Source organism: Pinus tabuliformis, chromosome 6 (genome assembly GCF_031772625.1).
Source record: "Pinus tabuliformis cultivar Carrire ecotype Pingquan chromosome 6, CPIR1, whole genome shotgun sequence".
In the NCBI taxonomy this organism is placed as follows: Eukaryota; Viridiplantae; Streptophyta; class Pinopsida; order Pinales; family Pinaceae; genus Pinus; species Pinus tabuliformis.
In genome coordinates, this window is record NC_142292.1 from 1640741563 (window position 1) to 1640756440 (window position 14878).

Sequence of the window (14878 nt, forward strand, 5' to 3'; positions counted from 1 at the left end):
TAATTTATGCCACAATCCGTGATAGTCAAATTGTTTAATCTTGGCTATTCATTCTTTCAATTTTAATGTATATAGTTAGAGATTAAAATCTGACCAAACAGTTTAATCTTGGCAGATCATTAGATAGGTAGAGATAATTAAAGGAGCTCAATAGTTTAATCTGAGCCCTTAGATGATATAAGGTTAGAATTAGATAGTTTGATTTGTGAAAGAAAGATTAGTAATAAGGGTTTGCTAGCGTGAATGCACCCAAATAAAAAAAGAAAAATGGTAGGGTAGATGAATGGGTAAGTAGTAGAAACGTTGCACTATTACAAAGATCACTGGATGAAAGCACACCTTTTATGCTTAAATGATATATTTCAAATGTACATGAGCACTTTATAAAGCATAAGCAATGGTTTACAAGTTCAAAATGATTAATTCCCCATCATTCTTTTTCATACCTAGAAAACTTACTAATTTCCCTTCCATAACAAAAAATTCTAATACCTAGAATCCTTTAAGTCAAAAAGGCTTAGAGAATTTCTCTAACTTCTGGTAGGACCGGACCCTCGGCTTGATGACTTAAGGATATAAGGTGTTAAAGTCCCCTACAATTAATTCATCCCCTTCGGAAACCCCTTTTCCTAAGGTTAAACTGCATTTACCTAGGAAAAGTTGAAAATCCCATGACAAAACATATTTCATATAAAAACCCACCAAATGCATTTTATCCTAAGTGCTAAGTGTATGTAAAGCGCATAAAATTTCATATACTTAAGCACTATAACCCTTCCACTCATTCACCTCATATTAACTTTCTAATTTAAAATATATAAAAATTCCCAAAAAACCCATTATCTTGTATAAATTTAATTCCTTTATGTAAATAACCCCACCCCTTAGTTTAATTATAAAATATGTAATCATCCCCATATCCTGAAAAATATATATAAACCCCACCCCGCCCCCTAAACATATATTAAAGTGCCTCGATCCCCAAGAGGAGGTAAGTCTTAATAATAATACTCATACTTACAGCCAGACCCCCACCGCCCCCCCCCCCCCCCCCCCCCCCCCCCGAATTTTTTTTTGTTAATCTATGTGCAACTCCATCACCGACTCCCGTACGATCTCCCTTCCCCTCATTCTACAGCTCATAGCCATATCTGCTGAACCCGATCACTGTCCTTTACCCACCTAATAAGGTAGTTTTCCCATACCCCCTTGATGTTATGTGCCACATGCTCGAGTAGATCGGGAGAGCCCCCATAAAAGCCACTTCCCCCTCAAAAGTGGTGCGAAGACCTCATCAAACCACTTCCCCATGTAATCAAAATACTGCCCACTGTTCAATTAATGAACCCGCCAAAAAAATAATGTTTTTCTATAAAAGCCTGTTCACCCCTCTTTTCACTCCTTTCGCTCATTTGCTCTTAAGAACTCAGAAATTTGTTGCGACCTTTGCAAATAAAGGAATTGCTCTGAAACTTCCGCCAATGCTTCAGAAATGTTGCAGATAGCCCAACTCACTCCTCAGTCCGTACCACAAAAGTATGAATCTCTGCAACTGCCACCAACCACCATTTTCAACCAATTTCACCCGTTTCCAGGTATTTCAGCGTAAAATACCAGTCCCCTTGTCAAATTCCAAATAATTGCAACCTCAATACTATGTTAATTAAGTAAAAGACATCAATTTTACTTTAATTCCAACATTGTGAACCTAAACCTTCTGCAAAACCTCCTGTTGCCCAAAAACGAATCCAAATACCAACCAAACTCAAATCCATAAGAACTGAGTATGGCTACCTGAATCGCAATGGCTGTAAGGACTATCTCTACACCTCACTTAGACCGGGACCACCTTCCCCTAGCTGACACAGGGTTTTCCAAATCAAAGATACTAGTGCAACAGAGCTCCTGCTCAAAATCCATTGCTTAAGAAAAGACAGACACCTGAACCATGCAGATGACATTGACCTTTCAGAGCTCAATTTACCCATATACCAGTTCCTCCAAGTACATATCTTTCCATAAGTTTTTCATACGTGCTATGCATGCTATGTCCCCAGCCATATAGCCATAATGTATCATGACCAGAAGGTTGTATTCACTATCACAACTGAGTCTATAAATGAAATGTTGCACTTCCAACCAGGACCAAACCTAACCCCACTTTCAATTGGAGACCTGTTGGACTAGTATCCCAAGCTAACCCCATCAAGATTGGCCCAATCTTTCCAAACCTTCATTGTAGAGTAAAAAAACATTCCTAAGGACCCCCCTCCATGTATTGCTACTATTTTCTCTAAATGGGGCTAGTACATTGTGACCATGATATCATGTGCTTTGGGTTACAATACCAGTGAATACATTGATGAACTTATACTTGCCCTTATGTCCATTTATATCCCAAGACGGCCTCCTGAAGCCACATATGACTATGCCAAATTCATAGCTGGAAGAATGCATGAGCAGTTCAAAAGAATGAGCACTGACAGAGTACTCAAATACTCATTTGTGTTGTACCACCAATTTTTGTATTATCTGTCAGAAAGGTTTCCTTTCACTCTCCAGAAGCTTGATACAAGAGGCCAGCCCTTATCTGTCATCCTTTGGACCCCAATGTTCCATAAGTTTGGATCACCATATACATACTCATACTTCATAGATTCTTTTGTGTATCCAATCATGACTATGCTGACTAGAAATCCTCCACCTAGGATTAGCCCAGAGATAAGAAAAGTCCTCCAATTTTCCAAGCAAACCAAAGTGGGAGATTGGTACCTTTACCAAAACCACAGAGAAATAAGAATATATGGTTGCCTCCTTGTACCATATAAGTTGCCAAGATACCTCCCTATGAGGTTGTTTTCCTTAGAGTATTATAGACAAATTATCAATGCAGACGAAGTCAACTTTTTCACTGCCAGGAAGAAGGCCCATTTAAAAATCAAAGACAAGTTATACCCCTTCATATGAAATTCCAGAGAGGCAGGGAAAGAGGCATATCTCATTCTACAAGGCATGAAATTCCAAAGGAATTTTGTATGGAGATATGACCCTTTAGAATTCATTACCATGAAAAGTTAAAAGGTCAAGCTAGGACCTTTTATCAACCACCCCATACCAGAGATAGAGGCATATGCCAATCAGACAGACTGGGTGGAAAATACCTTGGTAGACGGAAACAAGAGAAGGGTAGATGTAGAAAATGATCTGATTGATTTGGAAAAGTAGCTTGATGAGAGCTCTTTTATGTAGGTACAAGAACAACAAGAACGAGCCATGAGCACCCCTCTATTGATGCAGACTACTGAGAATGAGGAGAAAAATCCCAAAAGAAGAAACCTCCACCTCACCTATGGATACATCTACGGTACAATGTCAAACTAGTCACAGAAAGAGGCAAAGACTCAATCATGTTAGTGAACAGGATGATACAGAAGAATCATATAGGTGACCACCACAGAAGTAGACAAAAGCAGGGCCATAACTCCTTCTACGGACATGCAAGACCTGTCCACATCACAGACTCAGTTGTTGGATAGGTAGATAAGTTTGGAATTGTCCTCATTCAACAAGCCTATTGATAGGGACAAAGACTTGAAGGACAGGTATAAAGACATGAAAATGAGGAATGAGAAGCTCAAAGCTCAAAACTATGCTCAATACCTAAAGCTCACTCCCACAAATCAAACAAGGCTGATGTCAACTTTTGACATCAAGGAGGGGAAACTGGAGATGTCCTTTGTTAAGCCTACAACACAACAGCCCAAGACATTTTCAGACTTCAAGAGGGTTGACCTCAAAGTATTGGCAAGGGATATTCATCCCATAGATCAAATATAACTGCATAAATAGGCTGGACGGATGGTATACTCCACCCTTACAAGTAAAGCCACAGCTGCCTAGAATTTACAAAGTTCAGTAAATAATATCTCAACATAGTTTCAGTTGGAAAAGGCCTCCTCATAGGCCAAGGATACCAGGATTTAGTCTTTGGAAGACTTATTCATTGAATTGGTACATGATCCCAAAGATATTAAGGGTACAGAGAAGATCATAAAGAAGAAGAACAATGATATTGATGCCCTTAGGAAGCAATTAAAAATACCCCAGTTGCAACATCCTCAAACGCTGGAAGTTTTGGAAACCCAACATAAGCATGAGGAGTTGATGCACTTGGTCCTCCAACTCAATTATCAACTAAGGGAAACAAAGAAAGAATTGGATAATTTGATCCAATTAATACAAATTAACATTGTCGTGGCTTCTGCAAATGTCATCCCTACAATGTCTACAACAGTCCTTTCCACATTAGCATCTTCACTAGCACCTACAGCTCCACCTGCCACCTCACTTCCAGTAACAACACAATCCACGACAGCAAGTACATCAGGAGAAGAGGCTGACAAGCTAATCAGAGCCATCATTAATGAAATGTCAATCCAGACCACAGAAGTGAACAAACTGAAAGAAAAGGTGGCAAGTTTAGAAACTGACTACAAATTTGCTCAGATTATGCAAAGGGAGGAAGCACAAAAGGCTAATAGAATTAGTGAAAATGTTATGGATATGGAAAAATATTTGACATTAGAGAAACCCCTTAGACAAGCCAAAGAACTACTATGGGCCAATATCATTGACTCTACCAATGATATTTGGCCATCAATTCAAGTTATTTTGAACAAACGGAATTAATCAAGATAGCTAAAGAAGCTATCCAGAAACTGAAGGAGGATCTGGGAGACATGCCTGAGGATGCCAATAGACTCATCCACTTCCTCAACAAGAAAAAACATGTATGAACTCCATGAGCTGGATATAGAAGACAGGAATGGGACCATTTTGGAAAAAAGGAAGGTCCTTTCCAAAAGAAAACTAATGCTGAACTTGGAGGAAAAGTGCCAGAACATGCAGGTGGCCATTGATAGATTCATGGCCAAATTCCAAATCCTGAGGGAGAAAGGATTTCTTAGTCCATTGGTCATCAATGAAAAACTTACAACACAACAGAACTATGACAGAAGACTCACATAGTTGGCTAAAGATCGAGCTAGCACTTCAGCAATGAAATCCCTGCTAATAGGAAAGGTTTTGTATAACACCTTTGAGAACCAGTTTTTCCTCTAGCACGAGGTAAAACACGTATTCATCACCAAGCCCAATTTTTCCAAGTATACAGAGGCTGATGAGATATATCGAAGGATTATGAATGGTGGGAAAATATGACAGATTTACTGTAATAAATTTACAGTAAAAGGGTTACTATGGAATAAGAAAGGAAAAGCCAGATAAAGAGATCAAAACAGGTCAGCAGGTCAAAGAGTATGAGGGTTAAAGAGTATCAGGTCAAAGTAAAAAAGTTAAACAAAACTCCAGCATATAAGACCACAACAGTAAGCTAGCACAAAGGGCTAAAAATTGAGCAAAAAAAGCCAACAATACCACAATAAAATGGATAGCTTGAAACAGTTCAATAACTGTCTCTATCTTCTTGGAAGAAGATATTTGTATTTCCTAGAATAAATCTCACGTTTGTTTTGAGATATTTTGTAATAATTCATGTATAAGTACTTCACAATTCAAAGTATTGAGGGTGGACTCTATTATACATTTATGTAAATTTCTTGATCTTGAGGAAATAAAAGGCTATTGTATCATTTTGGTGAGCCAACAAGCTGGACTAATCAATAAAGAGTAGATTGTTCCAAGGATTCATGTGTTCAACGTATTCCATATAAGTATTTCTCATGTGTTTTTGTTATCTTCTTACAGTTATTCATAATATTGCATGTATATCAATCTAAATGCTTTAATTTGGAAACATATTTCAGAATTCGTTTCAACAAAAACTTTGTCTTAATAGTTAAGAATTATTATGTTTTCTTCTAGTACTTAAATTAAAGAATTCTTAATTTCTCTTTAATTTACATCAATTCATTAAGAAAATGAGATCAAAGGATCCTTAGTTTCCCTTTAGTTTCGAATTCACTTTCTCTCCTCATTCATTATCTAGGTTTGAGGATCCTTGATTTCTCGTTTTCCCCAAGTGAACACCTTCCACCACTCTGTGCTAAACATTTGAAGTACACTTTGCTACCTTGCCCTTGGAACATCTCCTTTGTTGAGTTCATTCAGCCCTGATTTATTATCACTTGACTTCATAGCCCAATGGCCTAAAAGACATCGACTTACCCATCTATTTAAAGAGATTCCACCACCCAATTTCAAACAAGACCAAAACCCTTCAAGCAATCACAACTAGCCTAAAATCTTAGCAAATATAGCTAAATCATAAAGAGAGAGCCCTCTCTGAGCCTAGGTGGGCTAGAACCTATGCTCCAAAGTTGGTTTGTAGTTACCTCAACCTTTTCCTTCTTTCAAAATAACTTCTAGGGAAAATATTGAGTTCTAACATCTTCTAAGTCCACTTTTAACTCTAGTTAATCCCTAAGAATATTCTTTAGTTCCTCGAATCATGAAACCACTTTCTAGTCTAAGACTTACACTTGATTTCCAACTCTCTCAATCCCCACTAATCACTCATGTTCTCCTAAATTCGAGAGAATTTACAAATATCCTCATAATATCTAATTAATTCCTATTCTAATCGCTCAAAACATTAATGATTATATATATATAAGAATCCAACTTCCTTGAAAACACAAGACCCCCTAACTTAAATAGAACCTTATGAAATTGCTTAGCTGTATGCTCCTGCATTAGACTCCCAAGGTTAAAATAATCATGATCTCATGATCATGTGCTTCCATAAGTTGATAGAAAACCTCCAGGGTCCCAAATTTTAAGTGTAACTATCCAAATGCTCTGCACCTTTAGCTGCTACTATATGTCTACTAGCTTCTGGTAAATCTTCCTCTCCTTGTCAATCGGTTTCGAATTCTGATTGATCATTCTTCCTATTGTTGTCATTCTCCTCCATCTAGACTGCTTCATCGTTAATTTCCATAATTCTTCAATATCTATCTCCAGCACATCCTTGGTCCAGTACATATGCTGCCATTTGTTGTTGTACTCTATCCATTCATCTTCAAACTATTGTTTACTGTCTTCTCATTGAAGTTGTTCGATTCTTACTAGTTCCCTTTCATCCTTACCCTCTTGTGACTCTCCAACCAACCTCTGTTCAATATCTTTAAATTAACTTTCAAAAAGTAAATAGTTGTCCAATTTCCTTTGTACTTGATTCCTCTCAAGTACATCACTATGCTTTTGATCAATTCCTACATATTCTCTGTCCTTTTCCTTGAGAACCCTCAGTAATTGTCCTTCATTTCCTTGACTGATTCTGTCAATCAGTTTAACTTCTTCAAGCATGGTATCTTCATGCTTTTCTTCTTCCTCTTCAACATGTCTGTCCTGACAACTTCCAGTCTTGTTCAGTTCTAAAACTAACTCTTCACTTTGAAACATCACTGTCTCGTCTTCATCAAATCATGTAATCATAAAACAATTATCAGAATTAAGAATATAAGGCCTCATTACCTTTTCCATTTCTAACAACATCTCAGTATGTTGCTCTGACTTTTCCTTCAATCCCTTTGTCAACAAATCAGTATGTCGATTTAAACTCTCCTCCATATCATCTCTTTCAATGATATCTCTCTGCTCTTTTTCACAGTAATGAACTCCTTCTGTAATGTCAATTTGTTGAACTTTTATTACCATCCCCTTTTCCTTATGATTGTCATTCATGACAATTTCTTTGTCTTCCTTTTTCAACAATTTATCTTGAGTATACTTCCTCTTCTTTTTCAACTCCCTTCTTTGAAAGTCTAATTTTTTGTATAACTCAATAATTTCAATTGGAGTAGAATTTGGAAATTTCACACAATTTTTCATACCTTCCTTTTCTTTTGGCAAATCATTAGATGTCCTTTCTCCCTTTGCTAAATCGTTTGCATAGTCTTCTTCTTCCTTAACATCTTTTAGTAGATGTCCTTCTTCTTCAATGCATTTTGTCTTGTTGTCTCTCTGCAAACCTTCTTCAAGAGATATCCTTGCCCCATCATCTGCATTAATATTCTCCTGCATTTTTTTTTCATCAATAACATTAATCAAATTCATTAGTTTACCTCTCTGATACCATATTCCTTCATTCTTCATCAGAATAAGATCCTGATCTTCCATCTCTTTTTGAGCTGCAAATTCAACTTCATTGAATGAAAAAAAACCATCCCAATTTCCTTCAGGTTCACAAAAGACTTCTTAATCATAACAATGGTCATTAGTTTTCTCTATAGAAACAAATTCCTTGTTTAGTACCATACCTGCATTCACAGACAAACTATCAGTTTTAAAAACATAAGACCTTATGGTATCACTTGATGCTTCAGTCATCATATCTCCTTGCTGTCTTGAATCCTTCATATGATTCATACAATCTTCCACAGATATCCAATCTTCATCTTCACCCTGAACTTCACCCTATTCTGCTTCACAAATGGACACTTCCATTTCCAACTTAGCTTCTCTGAGCTTTTCCACCAGGCAGTTCACTTGCTTCTGTTGTACCCTTCTCTATAACTTATACCACTTCGTTGCCTTTTTCCTCAAGATCCAAACTTGTCTTTGGTCTTCCTCTAGTATCATCCTTAATACATTGAGTTTTTATTTTAACTTTATAATCTCTTTGTCATGCTCCTCTTAACTCATTCTCTTGCCATTTGCCTTGGCATTCTCCTTCTTCACTTTTCATCTGTTGTGGTCTTCCTCAAAACCTCTGTTATCCTTGTTATGACTATCAGTAGTCATCTTCTTCTCTATCTTAATGAGTTCCTTACTCACTTACTATGAGCTGCATTAAAGCCTCCGCAACAACAAGTTCTCTTTGCTGCCACTTACCTCACCAAGCTTTCCTCTGTACTTGGTCTTTTGGCAAGCACTTGGTTCTCTATCTCTAGAACCTCTTTGAGCATTTTTCTATGCTCCTTCTAGGCTTAAACTCATCTACACCATTTAAGAAAACAATTGTCCTCTTGTATTTCAATCAAAATGAAATACTAGGTTCTGACTACCTCTTCTTTCACTCAGAAATTCTTACTAGCTTTCTCCATCCCTTAGCAATTCTACCCACATCCTATGTGGAATTGCCTTTATAATCCTTCTGTGAGCTGCAACAAAACCTTTGCAGTAACAAGTCTCCTTCTTGCTACACATGCCTCACTAAGCTTCTCTCCTTTGATCTTAGGCTTTTGGCATCTCTCTCGGGTTCTTTCCTCTGGAGCCAATTAAGCTCTCCTTGCTCTAGGTTGTTGCAATCTTCTCACCTTATTATGCCACTATCTTCAGGACCTCTGCATGATCTTGTTCTACCATTCACCTTCACTTTGAATGGATTGTTCTCTATTTCTTTTGCATCTACAAATTCTATTATACTTTATCTCTATGTGCCTATTGTTTGTCAGATTAAAAATCTAATCTCCTCTTGCTTGCGTACACATCTTCAAAACATCACTTTGTTCTAAGTTTCCTCAAAGAATTCTTACACACAGAATTTCCTTGTTCTTCTCTAACACCAAATGTTGCCAGCCTAAGCTGCAAATACCATCATGGTGCAGCCAAAGCTACATATACCCACAAACCTTTAATTCCACTTATTTCTATTATAATTTCCATATAATAGAAATATTTCATAATCGCGCTTAAAACCTTACCTTTCCACCATTCACAAAACATTTTCATGTATATCGATGCTTTCTTTATTGCGTTCAACCTCTGTTGTCGGTCTCATTCCTCAATCCAACGATCATCGTGTCACCCGGTCACCAACAAGCTTGGCTGATCTCCACCATTGATCTGTCTCTCTAATCTAATGGCTATCGCGCGTCCAATCACCAACAAGCCCGAAGAAACTCCATTGTTGATCAACCCCGCTCAATCAAGAAGTTACTGCACAATCTCACATAGATACTTGCACAATTATTATCGGACCAAAGGTACACGAGAAATGTGGTTTTACCTTTCCACGATTACTACGTGTCGGCTGCTAAAGCTAATCGCGCGAAATTTTGAAAGACCGCTTACCACCTTTAGGGCGCGCAAGAAACTACTTACCATCCTGCTAAGATCGCTCTTCTTTTCTGCATGTGGTCTTAATCTTCGTCATTCATCTTCATGAATTATTCTGCGCGACTTAATCTTAGCCGTCTAGTGCACACAACCTTCACCTGTTGACCTGACTAATCCAACAGTTCCTGTGCATCGTTACGTTCTTTTGCTTCTTATTGTGTAATAGCCCATTCGGCTTCCTGCCTGTGTCTTTTTCTTCACCTTATGATCTTCACTTGTTCTGATCTTGATCTCCTTCTAAACTTTGTTCCACTTGACTCTTGAGTTTTGATCAGAATTCAACATTGTCTAATCACCGAAATACTCCTCTGAGTAATATCCTCTCTCTCATATTTTGCACACCTACAACCTATGTTATGAAGAATTACTCTAGTTCACAAAGAGATTATAATCCAATTACTCAATACACATCACACAGACTTCGAATCGAGTTATCTGTATTAATAAATAAAAATTTAGATAGGAATTTCTTCCCTGTCCCGATTTTCTATATCAGTGGCCTTTCTTCTCGTTCTCGTAGGCCTAATGACTTACTCTTTGATTTCTGACTGACTCCTATCTACTACTACTACTGACTCTCTATGCCTTTTAGGCTTAAATTTATACAAAAGGTTCTGTTGAACTAATTCTAGTTCAGATCCTTAATCTGCTGGACTAAATCCTGAATATCCTCTAAGTCCAGTTTTAACTCTAGTTAATCCCTAAGAATTTTCTCTAGTTCCTTGAATCATGAAGCCACTTTCTAGTCTAAGACTTACAATTGATATCCAACTCTCTCAATCCCCACTAATCACTCATGTTCTCCTACATTCTACAGCTTTTATAAATATCCTCACAATATCTAATTAATTCCTATTCTAATCACTCAAAACATTAATGATTACATAGATAGGAATCCAACTTTTTGGAAAACAAAAGACCCCGTAAGTTAACTAGAACCTAATGAAATTGCTAAGTTGTATGCTCCTACATCATTTTTTGTATGAGCTATTTAATAGACTTCTATTATATATTGTTTATATGTCTCTGGTGGATGGCCTACTTTTATTGTTTATTTTATAGTGGCCATCTGTAGAGGGAACAATACATATTCACCACAACATCACAACAGGCATAAATAAGTCAACCATCAGCACCTTCGAAGTGGGACACAAGCCTCCGTCTCCTAAGGCGAGGTCCATGGATGAACCAAATCCCATCAATACTTGAATGGAAGTTTGATACGAATAACTTGTATGCTCATTCAGACATGGGAATCGTTCTAACATAGGAAACGGGGGGGTTGTTTCCGGGAAAAATAGTGCCTTTTCGATCTGCTAGTCCCACTAAGACGGGTAGCTATCATAGAAACAAACAATCAAAGAACTTTGCAATTTCCTTTATGTATGATAGATAAGAGAGAAGCAAAGAGAGCCAACCTGGATTTTCCGCTTGACTCCTTGCTTGATTTCTCTCTCCCTTGATAGGACTTGCAACTCCTCTCCTACTTGTCTCGCTTTAGAGAATACATGTAGAGACAAAGCAACAAAACACTATCAAGGAATATCAATCTATAATATCATAAACAATGCAGAATCAGAAATACATTGACCATACAATTGTATTCACAAATAACAAGATTCACAAATACATGATTATATGGAGGAAAACTCAAAAGAAATTTATTAATAGTAGAAGAGAGGATTACAACCCAACTGTCTGATCCAGCATCATCCTCCTAGCATCAAAGCCCTCTTCATCTCATGAAAAGAAAGATCACCCAACAATACAATGCTTCTTCTCAAAGACAAACTAACAACACTTTTTTACAAATTACAAAATTTCAGCCTCTAGATCTCTTAGATGAGGGATCCATTTATAGATGTTTGCAGAGGTGTGACTCATCTTTGGGTTTTTGATTAGTGTCATTCCACTTTTAGTTCTTATTTACATTTGGAGATTTCTTGGATCTCTTACTCATCCTTGAGCGAATTCAGAGAGGCAAGTGTCATAGAGGAAGTTTCTAGAAGATTCCATGAGCATCCACTTAGCAAACTGCCTCAGACATTTGTCCATTCTCCTTCATTGCAACCCAAAAAAGGTCTCTTTAGTATGCATCACACCTGTCTAGTGTAGGATTCAGTATGCATCGCACCTTGACCAAGAAGCAGTCGATATGGTCCAGTTTTTGCCAGTTCTGAGTGCTTTTTCAGGTGGAACTTCTAGGAAATGATGTAATCAGTTGACCATGATCTTTTAGGGTATGAAACAACACTTTTAAGGGTTAAATAACCGTTGGCTTATTGACATATATGATTGTGGTTGAAGTGCCCAAATATGTCTATAACAGTTGCCCCCTAAAGCATGAGGTCGTAAATGTTCTGATGTCGGGTGAAATGCTTTGTCATGAGGATCTGAGGTATTCAAGCTGGAAGCTGACATGTATAAAATACAATACAATACATCATCATCATATTATTTTCATGATCTAGCTGAGGTGGGCATTCCCCATGCTCAACTTTATAAATTCATTTTCATGTACATAGTGACAGATAATCCTCTGCTGTCACAAATTGGTGATTCTTTGTATGTAGAGTCATCATCCCTTAGCTTGGATGATCATCTGTGTAGCTTCATTGTACATTTGATGTCTTCATATTCCTAAATATATCACAGCCCAAATGGATGAAACTAGATGCGAGGTCTTCAAACTCGTTCAATCTTCGCCCGATGTACAAGTCGATCCATGTGAAAAGATGTCCTGAAGTCGAATATGGAAAGACAACACCTGATTACCGGCCAATGATGTGCATTGTTAACAGGCATGAGAGGAATCACCGATAATGATAAGGATCCTCAAGGTACTACATTATAATTCACATGGTGTGAATATATGATCCAATGTCGAACACCACGTAAAATCTTTCGGCCGAAGGCCATTGATGTAAACCTATCGCCGGAAGTGAGAAACTTGCCATTGAGGTATGCCAGCTTCAAACTACTGAAAGGGTTGTTTGTAAGTAAACTTCTTGGATAATGAGCTGATGTCGACAAGAAGTGACCCGTCGTAGGATGGCCTTAATGTATCCCACATCTACGACACAAAATGAAGCAAATGATTTTCTGGAGGTGAAAACGATCTGATGATACAAGGTTCAGGAATGGTGGTCATGAAAAATGGAGGGTGAAGGTATTGTAGTGGATGAGACGTTAGCTGGGTGGTGAATTCTCTAAATGACTTCTCTTGAACATGTCAGTGACATTGAGATGGATTGGTAGTGTTAACCCCAAAAGATGGATGGTGTGGAGGACCAATGGTGATATGACTGGTGAATGGAATAACCCAACCCGACTCAATCATGGTGATGGAGTGAAAGTGTCATGTTCAAGAGCGACTTGCTTCCAATGAAGTTCTTCAAGTTTTCTACCCTTTTTCCCCAGTGGATTCGCCATTTTGTTTTCGAGAAAACTAGTGTCTTTTCAATCTCCTAGTCCCACTAAGACTGGTAGCTATCTAGATACAAACAATCAAAGCACTTTGTGATTTCATTTATGTATGATAGATAAGAGAGAAGAAAAGAGGGCCAACCTGGATTTTCCGCTTGACTCCTTGCTTGATTTCTCTCTCCCTTGATAGGACTTGCAACTCCTCTCCTACTTTCCTGCTTTAGAGAATACCTGTAGAGACAAAGCAACAAAAACACTATCAAAGCATCTCGATCTATAATATCATAAACAATGCAGAATCAGAAATACATTTACAATACAATTGTATTCACAAATAACAAGATTCACAAATACACGATTATATGGAGGAAAACTCAAAGAACTTTATTAATAGTAGAAGAGAGGATTACAACCCAGCTATTTGATCCAGCATCAAAGCCCTCTTCACCTAATGAAAAGCAAGATCACCCAACAATACGATGCTTCTTCTCAAAGACAAACTAACAACACTTCCTTACAAATTACAAAATTTCATCCTCTAGATCTCTCAGTTGAGGGATCCATTTATAGATGTTTGCAGAGGTGTGAGTCATCTTGGGTTTTGGATTAGTGTCATTCCACTTGTAGTTCTTATTTCCACTTGGAAATTTCTTGGATCTCTTACTCATCCCTGGGCGAATTCAAAGAGGCAAGTGTCATAGAGGAAGTTTCTAGAAGATTCCATGAGGATCCACTTAGCAAACTGCCTCAAGCATTTGTCCATTCTCTCTCATCGCACCCCACAGAAGGCCTCTTCGGTATGCATCGCACCTGGCTAGTGTAGGTGTCAGTATGCATTGCACCTTGACCAAGGAGCACTCAGTATGGTCCAGTTTTGGCCAGTTCTGAGTGGTTTTTCAGGTGGAACTTCTGGGAAATGATATAATCAATTGACCATGATCTTTTAGGGTATGAAACATCATTTAATGGTTTAAAGAGCCCTTGGTTTATCGACATATATGATTGAGGTTGTAGTGCCCAAATATGTCTATAACAGAGGTGACTAACCAATCAACCTTCAGATTTCGAAATAGTACGTAAGGAGTGTCATCTGTTGCTTTTTATTGCTTTGCAATTACCTCTACATTGACATTGTAACAAAGTATTTGTATTGTAGGTTGTGCCACAAACATCATATCATGGTGATTTGGTCACCACATTTTTATTTATGTTGTGTTAGTTTGCCACGTGTATATTTTGTCTTTGTGACCCTTTTCCTATCTTATATTTGTCAGAAGCCCTTCTCGGTGGAGTGATTATTAGTCTATGAGCTTCCTAAATTATCTACAACATCTCTTACTATTTGTTTGTATATGTATTCAGTATATAC